Source organism: Giraffa tippelskirchi, chromosome 1 (assembly GCF_054371585.1).
Source record: "Giraffa tippelskirchi isolate mGirTip1 chromosome 1, T2T-mGirTip1v1.2.pri, whole genome shotgun sequence".
Taxonomy (NCBI): domain Eukaryota; kingdom Metazoa; phylum Chordata; class Mammalia; order Artiodactyla; family Giraffidae; genus Giraffa; species Giraffa tippelskirchi.
Window position 1 is genome coordinate 179,347,976 of NC_137275.1, and position 12,096 is coordinate 179,360,071.

At 40.4% G+C, this 12,096-nt stretch overlaps 1 protein-coding gene and 1 non-coding gene across 3 annotated transcripts in view; one reads left to right on the forward strand and one right to left on the reverse strand.

Annotated features, from left to right (window-relative positions):
- The window catches only part of FRMPD1 (FERM and PDZ domain containing 1), a 165,756-nt gene that overhangs the window by 42,504 nt on the left and 111,156 nt on the right, over positions 1 to 12,096 (forward strand). The gene's annotated exons all lie outside the window — the stretch shown is intronic.
- LOC145521849 (small nucleolar RNA SNORA43) lies at positions 2,485 to 2,618 on the reverse strand. Its single transcript, XR_014065743.1, has one exon. It is a non-coding gene; the product is annotated as a small nucleolar RNA SNORA43 (small nucleolar RNA).

The following is a 12,096-nucleotide window of genomic DNA, read 5'->3' on the forward strand; positions in this document are numbered from 1 at the left end:
AGTGGGTAGCCTTTCCCTTCTCCGGGGGATCTTTTCAACCCAGGGGCCGAACCCAGCTCTCCCACATTACAGGCGGATTCTTTACCAGTTGAGCCACAAGGGAAACCCAATCAATGCAAATACACTTTTAAAAGTAATGGGGTATCCATTTTGTAATCTACAAAATTATTGGCCTACTACATTGTGTGAAGAGCAGAGCCTGATTTGGGATGATGTTCTTTTCAAGAAACCCTGGGACCTCAGAGAGTCCAAAGATGAGAATAGGATGAAGAAGGACCTCTCATAAAACAAACAGTTTGGGACTCTGGGGGAGTTTGACCAGGGAAGTGAAGACTCAGAGTGTCCAGATATCTCAAAAGAGACTAGTAGGAGAGGGGTAATGACTCTAATGACAGAATCTGAGTCAACAGGCCAGAACCCACAGAGAGGCAAGATTCAACTCAGTAGAGACACTCCCCTATTTTTAAACATATGTTTGAGCATTTTTTGTTGATTAGGTCATATTTGCCATCATAAAGCATTCATAAACTACAAAGGGATATACAATGAAAAGGGAGTTGTCTTCCCATGTCTGCATTTCAGTCACTCAGTCCCCCTCCCCAGGAATTTCTCATATATTCTTCCACAAATAGTCTATATATATATAAGCAAACCATAAGCAGATAATACGGATTAGTCTACACAGTCTTTTTTCATTCAAAACTAAGATTATTCTCTATCAGTCCATACAGTGCTACCAACTTATTTTTTCCTTATTTTTTTAATGAATGCATGCAACTTTTTGTATGACTATATTATAATTTATTAAGCCCTCCTCCAAGCATTTAGGATGTCTCCAATCTTTGGCCATTATATAATACACTGCAGAGAATATTTTGTATGTATGGAACACATATGTAAATATACCTATAGAATTAGTTTCTAGAATTGGAATTCCTGAGTTAAAAGATTTTTTTCAGTACTAAAACTTAAAAATATTTAATACCATTACACAGTTCAAAATTCATAAGATTCAAAGGGTATATATAGAAAGTTCAACTTTCATTTCTGTCTTCAGCCTTCTAGTTCTATTCCCTGAGTTAACCAGTGTTATCAGTTTCATATCTATTCTTAAAGAAACATTTCCTTCCTTTTTTGTATACATATGGTACCACATTATATTCATGGTTCTGTGCCTTGCTTTTAAAAAATTAATACATCATGAAAACCATTCTCAGTGGTACAAAGAGCTTTTTTTTTTTTTTTTTTACTGTTACACATTATTCGATTAAATGGATGTGCCATAACTCACCTGTCCTTTAATGATGGACATTTAGGTTGTTTAAAATGTTTTGATGTATATTAAAATTTTCATAGATATTGCCAAATTGTCCTTCACAGAAATTGTATGAATTTATACTTCCACCAGGGCTTCCCTGGTAGCTCAGCAATAAAGAATCTGCCTGCAATGCAGGAGACCTGGGTTCGATCCCTGGGTTGAGAAGATCCCCTGAAGGAGGGCTTGGCAACCCACTCCAGTATTCTTGCCTGGAGAATCCCATGGACAGAGGAGCCTAGTGGGCTACAGTCCATAGGGTTGCACAAAGTCAGACATGACTGAAGCGACTAAGCATCAGCATCAGCAGCATTTTTCCACCAATAATATATAAGTTTGTTTCTCCACATTCAACAACACAGTATATTATGAAAAATTTTGATCTTGACTTTATGATAGGTAACACATGACATTTCAATGTTACCTTTATTTGAATTTCTCTTATGAGTGAGGTTGAGTATTTCTATCAATGTTAGGGTCATTTATGATTGCTTTATCATAAATTATCTATTCCTATATTTTGCTTATTTTTCTACTGGGTTGTTGGTCTTTTTATTATTGATTTTTAGAAAAAATATATAATAAGGATATTATCCCCATGTTTGGCACATGTATTACAGATATTTTTCCTAATTTTTCATTTATCTTTTGAGTATGCTTATAAGGTTTCCCCTTCCCCTCTTATGCAAGATTTTTTATTTTTATGTAATAATATCTATTCATCTTCTATTTAACGTTCACAAGCTTTCCTGTATTTTCTTCTAATGCTTTTATGGTTTCATCATTTAAACATTTGATTCATTTGGATTTTTTTTTTTTTGAGATGGAATCTAATCAGCGAATCCTCTCAAACCCTGTCTTTCTGCAACAGTGCTGTCAATCGGATCCTCTGGCCTTCCCTTCAGAGGGACTCAGGGCACGAGCACTCGTGAGCCAGGTGGCGCGGGACACCAGCTCAGCAGCCCTCGGCCAGGGTCGCACGTCATAGCTGCTCAAGGACTCCTAAAAAGTCCTTGCCACACGGACTGCCAGAAGCATCGTTTCCAGTAGACCCTCTCCTGGTCAGTCCCACTGGACTCAAGCTTGCCGCGTGCCTGTCTACTCACCCAGTCCTCCCCAGCCTTCTCTCCCGCGCGCGGGGAACAAGGGGCTCCCTCGGCAGCTCTCGGTGATGTCCGGCTACAAACCATTCTTAGCGCCCACGGTTCTGAGCACTGAGCGTAGAAATAGCCGCTTCCTCTCTGCCCCAATGGCACGGGTGCAGCAGGGCGGCCGCACCCGTGGTGCCGGCAAGTCCGGCATCTGCAGGGCAGTTCATTTGGATTTTATCTAGGAATAAAGAGTAAGATATAGGAAGCAAGATAGAGTTCCAGTTCTTTTATTTTTTCAAATAATGATATATTTTATTTAAATTTTAGAGCTTTTTGAGTGTCAAGACTATGTCTGATGCATCTCGCCATGCTCCATAATGTCTCTCACTAATAATGACTAGCACTTAATGAGCACTTACTGAGGCCAGGATGTCTGTACATTCTTGTCCTGAATGACTCTAGGGCCCTTGCACTTCCCCAGGACATTACTTCCCCTCACCTAGCACCCTCAAAGGCTCCCAGTCGATGTTAATTGAATAAATAAATATATTTGCATATACTAAGTTTGGGCCGCATCTGATTCAGGTGAGCAATTCACAGAATCCAGTCAGGTCAAGTCAATACTTCTGCATATTCAGCATGGTTTTGGGCTATTACGTTGGACTATGCTTTAGCTCTGCCACTTATCTCTGACCTCCAAGCAAATAGTTTAAATGTTGTGAGCTTCTGTTTTCCTTGTCTATGAAATGGAATAACAATACATAGCTTAGAGGAGTACTGTGAGAGTCAAATGAGATACTGCCTGCATAAGGGGTCTGAAGGATATCAAGGTGGTGTGCCTTAAGGGATTATGGTTCAAGCGTGGGTAGTGCAGATACCACTAATGACATGCCACTATTATGCATCTTTTTTAGGTAGGGCTGAAAGAAGAGGGGGAAGCTGAACAGAGGACAGAGTTGTGGGGAAGGCAGGGCTATAAGTAGCTATTTCTGTTCCCCAAGTGTTCATTCTCTGAGCATAGACTGAAATTCCCTCTGGAGCCATACTAATGGTCACATTAGTATCAGTTGACAAAGTACCATATGCTTCTGAAATGTTCTCCCATTAAGTTCCATGGGAAATAGCAGGAATTCATGGTCCATTATAGGAAATCTGCCATGACTTTAGCCTCTATTAAAACACACTCCTAGATTTCCTAGGCTCTGGGATGTCAGGCCGTGCCCCCAGCTACATGATGATGCATAAGACAGAAAATCTGTAAAGTCAGGTTATCCTGTCAATTCTAGGCTCATAAAGTCATGTTTTATTTTTGAAAAAAATGAATGTTTTAATCAATATTATTATTATTTTGTGGATTATTTTATGAATGCTCTTGCTGTTGAATTTCAAGCTAAGTAGCATGTATAGCAGTCATTATGCAGAGTCCAGATTATGAAAATACACCATATCTTCAGTGTCGTTAACAAGTACACAGTTTCTCATAATTCACCACCTTAAATTTACGATACCTTCAGCATTCCTTTGCAAAAAGTATTGTCTCTTTTTGTATCAAAAAATCTTCATCAAAAAGGAAAAAAAAAAAGACAGACACAAGCTCCACAGCAGACAAAGTATTCAGATCTGGGAGTTTCAATGTGCATAATAATAGTTGCCTTTATCAAATGTCTACAACACCCCTGATCATATGCTATATACTTTGTCCTTATTATTTAATTTAGTCCTCACAACACCCTTCAAGGTCAGCATTATCTCCTTGCTATGATGAGAAAAACTGAAAGGTTACATTAGTTGTCCAAGGACATAAAACTCACAAGGGACAGAAGCTGGAATTCAAGCCTCATCTGACTCCAGCACACATCCTTCCCAGAACCTCCCTGAGACTCAAATCAGACTGAAACACAATGTTACAGTACACAGTACATAGTAACAAAATGTGAATAAAGCCTTGTTTTTAAGAAAATCTAGATCATCCATCTTTCTTCCCATCCTGGACTAAAAATGGAAGAGAGTGCCTCTAAGTGCCTGGAGCATGCACCCTTTCCAGAATTTAGGTTGTAAAGGAGTGTTTTAACTGAGGGCTTCACTGGTTGCTCAGATGGTAAAGAATCTGCCTGCAGTGCAGGAGACCCTGGTTTGATCCCTAGGTCAGGAAGATCCTCTGGAGAAGGGCATGGCGACCCACTCTAGTATTCTTGCCTGAAGAATTCCATGGACAGAGGAGCCTGGCAGGCTACAGTCCGGGGGGTCACGAAGAGTAGGATACTGCTGAGCGACTAACTGAAGAGGGTCTAGTCTAGCACCAACCCTTCAGTCAGGTTCGCTCTGCCTTTACCTGTCTTCCACACTGGGCTCTGTTTAATAGGTTTTGCATTGAATAAAGGATTCCACTGTCTCCCCTCCACCAAAGATAGAAAAAAGCTAATGTAGCCCGATTCTCTCTTTTATAGATAAGGCACTCAGACCCAAAGCAGCTTTGACCAAAATTATCCAGAAAGGTAGGACAGATAGATCCCTTTCTCTTTAAGGTTTTAATTGCTGAGTTCCTGCAGGAAAACTATTCAGGTGACAAAGACAATCATCATGGGAAATAGGTTCCAAGAGCCTTTCTAGTTTGTTGACTGAATAGAGAATGGTCACTGACCCAGATTTAAATTCTGTCTTCATTGCCTACTAGCTGGATTTTGAGCAAGTTACTTAACCTTGCTGCGTCTCTTCGTCTGCAAAACAGACACCCTAATATCTGCTTATTGGAGCTTTGTGATTGATTAATATTATATTTAAAACACCTTGCATATCATAGGTTTTCCTTCCGACCTCAGAACCTTCTCATAGCTCTGTCTACGAGCTCTATCTTCTCTCTCCTTCCCCCAGTAGCTAACTTGTACTTATTCTTTAGATTCTTTCATTAAACTCCTTGGGTTTGAATCTAAGCTCTGCCACATACTAATTAAGTGACCTGGGAAAAGTTAGCTTTAGTTTTCTCATCTACAAAATAAAGGTACTAATTAATAATATAAATCTTGTAGAATTATGTTAAAATGAGATAACATGAATCACTTAGAACTGTGACTAACAAGTATTAGTTTAAATAAATTTTAACAATTTTGTAGGGTCCACAGAATAATTTTGGAGGGTTCTCTTTCCTTCATAAATAAGCTATTCACATTGTCCAGAAGCTTATGACATTTATAATTTATTCTTGAAGTTCAGAAAATTTACCAGGACCTGCAAAATCCATTCTGTCAATCTCTGTTAACTGGTGTATTTTAGACAACTTACTTCTAATGTAATTACTGAAATGTAAAGACTTAAGTCTGACATTTATTATTTATTTCCTGTTTATTCCCCATTTTCATTTATCTTTTCTTCTTTCTGCCTCCCTGTGAATTATTGGGCATTAAAAAAAAATTTTATTTAGTTATTTCTTTATTTATTTTTGGCTGTGCTGGGTCTTTGTTGCTGCTCAGGCTTTTTTTTTTTTTCTCTAGTAGTGGCAAATGGGGATCACTCTCTAGTTGCAGTGCACTGGCTTCTCATTGCAGTGGCTCTTGTTGTGGAGCACAGGCTCTAGAGCCTGTAGGCTTCAGTAGCTGTGGCAAACGGGCTCACTAATTGCAGCTTCTGGGCTCTAGAACACAGGTTCAATAGTTGTAGTACATGGGCTAGTTACCCCATGGCATGTGGGATCCTCCGAGATCAGGGATCGAACCTGTGTCTCCTGCATTGGCAGGCAAATTCTTTACCACTGAGCCACCAAGGAGGCCCTACTTGGGCATTTTTAAGAATTTCAATTTGATTTATATGTAGATTTTTTTTTTTAGTATAGTTTTGTATAGATTTCAGTTGTTGATAAAGTATTAAAATTAAACTCTACATACCCAATATGTCAGCAAATTTGGAAAACTCAGCAGTGGCCACAGGACTGGAAAAGGTCAGTTTTCATTCCAATCCCAAAGAAAGGCAATGTCAAAGCATGCTCAAACTACTGCACAATTGCACTCATCTCACACGCTAGTAAAGTCGTGCTCAAAATTCTCCAAGCCAGGCTTCAACAGTACGTGAACCGTGAACTTCCAGATGTTCAAGCTGGTTTTAAAAAGGCAGAGGAACCAGAGATCAAATTGCCAACATCCACTGGATCATTGGAAAAGCAAGAGAGTTCCAGAAAAACATCTCTTTCTGCTTTAGTGACTATGCCAAAGCCTTTGACTGTATGGATCACAACAAACTGGAAGATTCTTCAAGAAATGGGAATACCAGACCACCTTACCTACCTCTTGAGAAACCTGTATGCAGGTCAGGAAGCAACAGTTAGAACTGGACATGGAACAACAGACTGGTTCCAAATAGGAAAAGGAGCACGTCAAGGCTGTATGTTGTCACCCTGCTTATTTAACTTATATACAGAGTACATCATGAGAAACGCTGGGCTGGAAGAAGCACAAGCTGGAATCAAGATTGCTGGGAGAAATATCAATAACTTCAGATGTGCAGATGACACCCTCCTTATGGCAGAAAGTGAAGAAGAACTAACGAGCCTCTTGATGAAAGTGAAAGAGGAGAGTGAAAAAGTTGGCTTAAAGCTCAACATTCAGAAAACTAAGATCATGGCATCCGGTCCTATCACTTCATGGCAAATAGACGAGGAAACAGTGGAAACAGTGGCTGACTTTATTTTGGGGGGCTCCAAAATCACTGCAGATGGTGATTGCAGCCATGAAATTAAAGGACGCTTACTCCTTGGAAGGAAAGTTATGACCAACCTACACAGCATATTAAAAAGCAGAGACATTGCTTTGTCAACAAAGGTCCGTCTAGTCAAGGCTATGGTTTTTCCAGTGGTCATGTATGGATGTGAGAGTTGGACTATAAAGAAAGCTGAGAGCAGAAGAATTGATGCTTTTGAACTGTGGTGTTGGAGAAGACTCTTGAGAGTCCCTTGGACTGCAAGGAGACCCAACCAGTCCATCCTAAAGGAGATCAGTCCTGAGTGTTCATTGGAAGGACTGATGTTGAAGCGGAAACTCCAATACTTTGGCCACCTGATGTGAAGAGCAAGAGCTAACTCATTTGAAAAGACTCTGATGCTGGGAAAGATTGGAGGGCAGGAGGAGAAGGGGACAACAGAGGATGAGGTGGTTGGATGGCATCATCGACTCAATGGACGTGGGTTTGGGTAAACTCCGGGAGTTGGTGATGGACAGAGAAGCCTGGCGTGCTGAGGTTCATGGGGTTGCAGAGTCGGCCATGACTGACTGAACTGAACTGAACTGATACATACCCAACTTTTCACAGTCTATTGGTGTTGACATTTTACCACTTCAAGTAAAATGTGCGTTTAGGTCCCTTTGTTTAACCTCTCTCCCAATATGTGAAATGAAAGTCGTTCATTTGTGTCCGACTCTGTGCGTCTCCAGGCCAGAATACTGGAGTGGGTGACTGTTCCTTTCTCTAGGGGATCTTCCCAACCCAGGGATTGAACTCATGTTTCCTGCATTGCAGGCGGGTTCTTTACTAGCTGAGCCACCAGGGAAGCCTCCTCTCCCTATATAATTGTCTTAAATATTACCTCTATATATACTGAGGACATCTAGCAATATTATATTTTTTGCTCCCACCAAATATAAATCTAAAAACTTGAGGAAAGCAATAATCTATTATATTAACCAATATTTTTACCTTTTCTGTTATTCTTTCTTCACTGCTGATATTCCTAGTTTTCTTCTTTTATCATTTCCTTTCTGTTTGAAGAATTTCCTGTAGTCATTCTTTTAGGTGGATCTATTGTTCACGAGTTATATTGGTTTTTCTTCACCTTCATTCCCGAAGGATTTTTTTTTTTGACTGAATACAGAATTCTGAGTTGACAGCCATTTTCATTCAGCACTTGAAAAACATTGCACCACTTCTTTCTAGTCTTCATGATTTCAAGTAAGAATTCTGTTATCATTTGAATTGGTATTCCTCTCTAAGTCATGTGTCATTTCTTTCCACTGTCAAGACTCTTTTTTTTGTCTTCAGTTTTTAGAAGTATAATTACAATGCTTGATAATTATTGAAATCTTAGGACTTAAGTCTGTCTGTGGATTTCTTTAAGTTTCTTTGAGCTTATCCCTTCTGGAGTTTGTGCAGCTTCTTTAATCTAAGCTTAAGCCTTTTGCCAATTTGGGGAATTCTCAGAGATTATTTCTTCAACTATTTTTTTAGTCCCTCCCTCCCCTTCTCTCTCTCTCCTTTCCTGGGACCATGATGGTATGAATTTTAGTTTAACTTTGTTCTTTCATTTCCCCCCCAGGCTGTTTCACTCTGTTGTTCAGCTTGGTTAAATTCTATTAATCTGCCCCAAGACCACTGAATTTTATCCTCTGTTATCCCTGCTTTGCTGTTGAGCCTATCCAGTGAGTTTTTCACTCCTTTTATTTTCCAGTTATACGTTATTTAGTTATTTTTTATAACATCTATTTCTTTGCTGATAGTTTCTATAGTTTCACTTGTTTCAATAGAATTCAGAAGTGCTTGTTGAAGAATTTTTATGATGGCTGTTTTAAAATCATTGTCAGATAATTCCAAAATCTGTAGTTTGTACATTTTGACATCTGTTGATTGTCTTTTTCTCATTCAAGGTGCAATTTTTCTGATTTTGGTGTGATGAATGATTTTTAAAAATTGTATTTTGGACGTTTTAGGTATCATGTTCTAGATTCTGCATCTTCTGTTTTAGCAAGCTGACACTGTGTTAGTGGGGAAAGGGAACACTGCCTCATTACCCGTGGGCAGGGGTGGAAGTCCAAGTTCCCCACTTAGCCTCTACTGACCACAGGTGGGAGAATAGGAGTGGTGTGTGTCATTTTTTTTCTAGAGTGTTTGTCTGAAACGGGTTGGTGTTATCACAAAACCTTCTTTTTTTAAAATATTTATTTATTTGGCTGTGCCAGGTCTTAATTGTGGCGTGGAGGATCTTTGATGCAGCATGCGGGATCTTTAGCTGTGATACGTGGGATCTAGTTTCCTGACCAGGGGTCAAACCTGGGCACCCCTGCATTGGGAGCACAGAGCCTTAGCCACTGGACCACTGGGGAAGTTCCAAGGCTTCTGTCTTGTTAGGCTGCTCTTTCCCATTCCTTTGACAATGAAGATCAGACTTTCCTTGAGGCTCTTTTTGTCTGTCCCTCCTGGCATTTCTTAGCTGTGGGCTTCTCTAGTACTCAGTCTGGGATGTATAGGAGGCAAAAAGAAAATCTAGGGAATTCATTGTCACGTTGTTCATTGAGTCCTGAGGTCCCTGGCTGGTCTGCTTTCTCTGTCATTCAGAATTTTCTTATGTTTGTTTTATACGTTAAGGGTTTAGGAGGAATAGGGAAAAATGTATCACCTCCATCTTGTCCAGAACTGGAATTTCTAGGTGCGTAATTTAAATTACTACTGTGTATCATTTAATGAGTCTTTTCTACCTGAAAATTCCATTTTCTGAAATTATAAAATTCCAATTTTCTGAAATTATAGATTATAAAATTCTCCTATTACTTCTTTGTCTGTTGCATTGTTCTTTTCTTATTTTTGCTCTAATTGGTACTCCTGTTATTTGCATGACTCCTACATACTTGATCCACTTTTTAAAAAAAAAAATTTCCCTCACATTTCCATTTTTTTGTATTTTTGGATTGGTTCTGTGGGATTGTTCTCCCTTTTAATCTTTCAGACCATTAAATCAATTTTCAGTGGTGTTCATTCTATTCTTTGCTTCCACAACTGAAATGTTCAAATTTGAATTTTTTTTTTACTTCCCAAAACCATTTTTACTCATTCTTATCACTTTCCCCCAATCTCTACTTAGAGAAAGAGAGAGAAGAGAAGTCGCTCAGTCGTGTCCGACTCTTTGCGACCCCGTGAAGTGTAGCCTACCAGGCTCCTCCATCCGTGGGATTCTCCAGGCAAGAATACTGGAGTGGGTTGCCATTTCCTTCTCCAGGGGATCTTTCCCACCCAGGGATCGAACTCGGGTCTCCTGCATTTCAGGCAAACGCTTTACCCTCTGAGCCACCAGGGAAGCAGAACAGCTCATTAATCTCTACTTAAATCCTCTTAAAAATCTTATTTTCAAAGCTTATTTTGTCTTATTTTAAATCTGTCTGAATATGAGTCCTCTCTTTTAGTTATCTACCTTGGTCTTTCTCCTATAAGTGATTAAGCCCCCTACCTCAGGTCTGTGGACTGGTACCTCCTGTCAGATCAGCAATGACGTTAGATTAGAAATAAATTGCACAATAAATGTAATGTGCTTGACTCATCCCAAAACCTTCTCCCCTATTCCTGGTCCATGGAAAAACTGTCTTCCACAAAATCAATCCCTGGTTCCAAAAAGGTTGAGGACTGCTGCCTTAACTGATCTCTGATCTGCCCTGGCTACTCATACCAGCTCCTGGGCAGGTCAGGCTCTTGTGGCCTCTTGGGTAGCAACAGCTGAACAATTGTGAAAAGGAAGAAAGATTGCTATTTCTCCAGTGACCTGGTGGTGAACAAGGCTGGTCGGCTGGTCCACCAGGCTGAGGTGATGTGGGAAAGGTTCCTGGAATCTTCAGACACTCCCAGTATGAATGGGGAAGGATTGGGCTTCTGTTAATGTGTCAATTGTTTGCCACGCAAGGGTACCTGGTTGAGAGAATATTAGGAGCTAAAATCCACTTGCTGAGCTGTTTACCCTGGTGTGGAGCTACACCTGCCTGAAAGAAGGAAACATTACTTCCTCATTTGCACAAAAGCATCTGAAGGTGATGCCTTTTTGTAACTCACATGAAGATGCTGTATAAGCTAGTAGTGGCCCTGGGAGGGGTAGTTTGACCTACTTGTGACATTCCCCTCTATGGAAGCAAGGCCCAGTAGAATTCACTCAGGGCTTTGTGCAGGAAGTGGGCAAGGACAGTCCTTTCTCACTGCTAAGAGGTCCCATTCAGTTGGGCCCAGCTGGGCCTCTCAGGTAGCTTTAGAATTGGAAGCCTTTGCGGCAGGTGTGCTTGTGAAGCAAGTACTTCCCAGCTCCTGGGCCTCGGTCCTCCCTGTAGGTTTAAAAAATGTGGCAGAGGCACCATCCTTCTCCAGTCCTGCACTGGCTCAGTCTCCCAGGGATGTGTGAGGTTTGCTTTAGGCCCCAGCTCTAGGCCCTAGCATCCTACCCTCTATTCAACATATGTCTCACAGTTTGAGTCACTTCTACAGAGAGCTGGTTGAGAGAGAGAGTGTCACCTGTAGGGTGCAAGCCCCCATCTTTAGAGAATTCCCTTAGATAGTCATCCTAAAATTATTTAGGAACTTTTCCCATATTGCAATTCTATTGCAGTTATCTCCCTGTCTCACCCCTACCCTGGATAGAGATATATTACCTAGAAAAACCTGAACTCAAATCCCATTTACCAGGTCTGTGACCTCATACACATCATTTGACTTCTCTAAGTTTGTCTTAGTTTCTTTGTCTGTAAAAGGAGGGTCATAATGTTTGTCTTCCGTAATTCAAGGAACTGTTGAAAGAATACAATGAGATGATTGCTCTGTCTAGTGCTTTATCAACTGTAAAGTACAATGAAAAGGTAAAGGAGATGGAGAAACGGGTGATGGTGACAACTGTCCCTGGGGCAGTGGTGTGAAGCCATAGTCTCCCAGTAGAATCAGAGCAGGATCAAGCCTGTGGGAATTGCA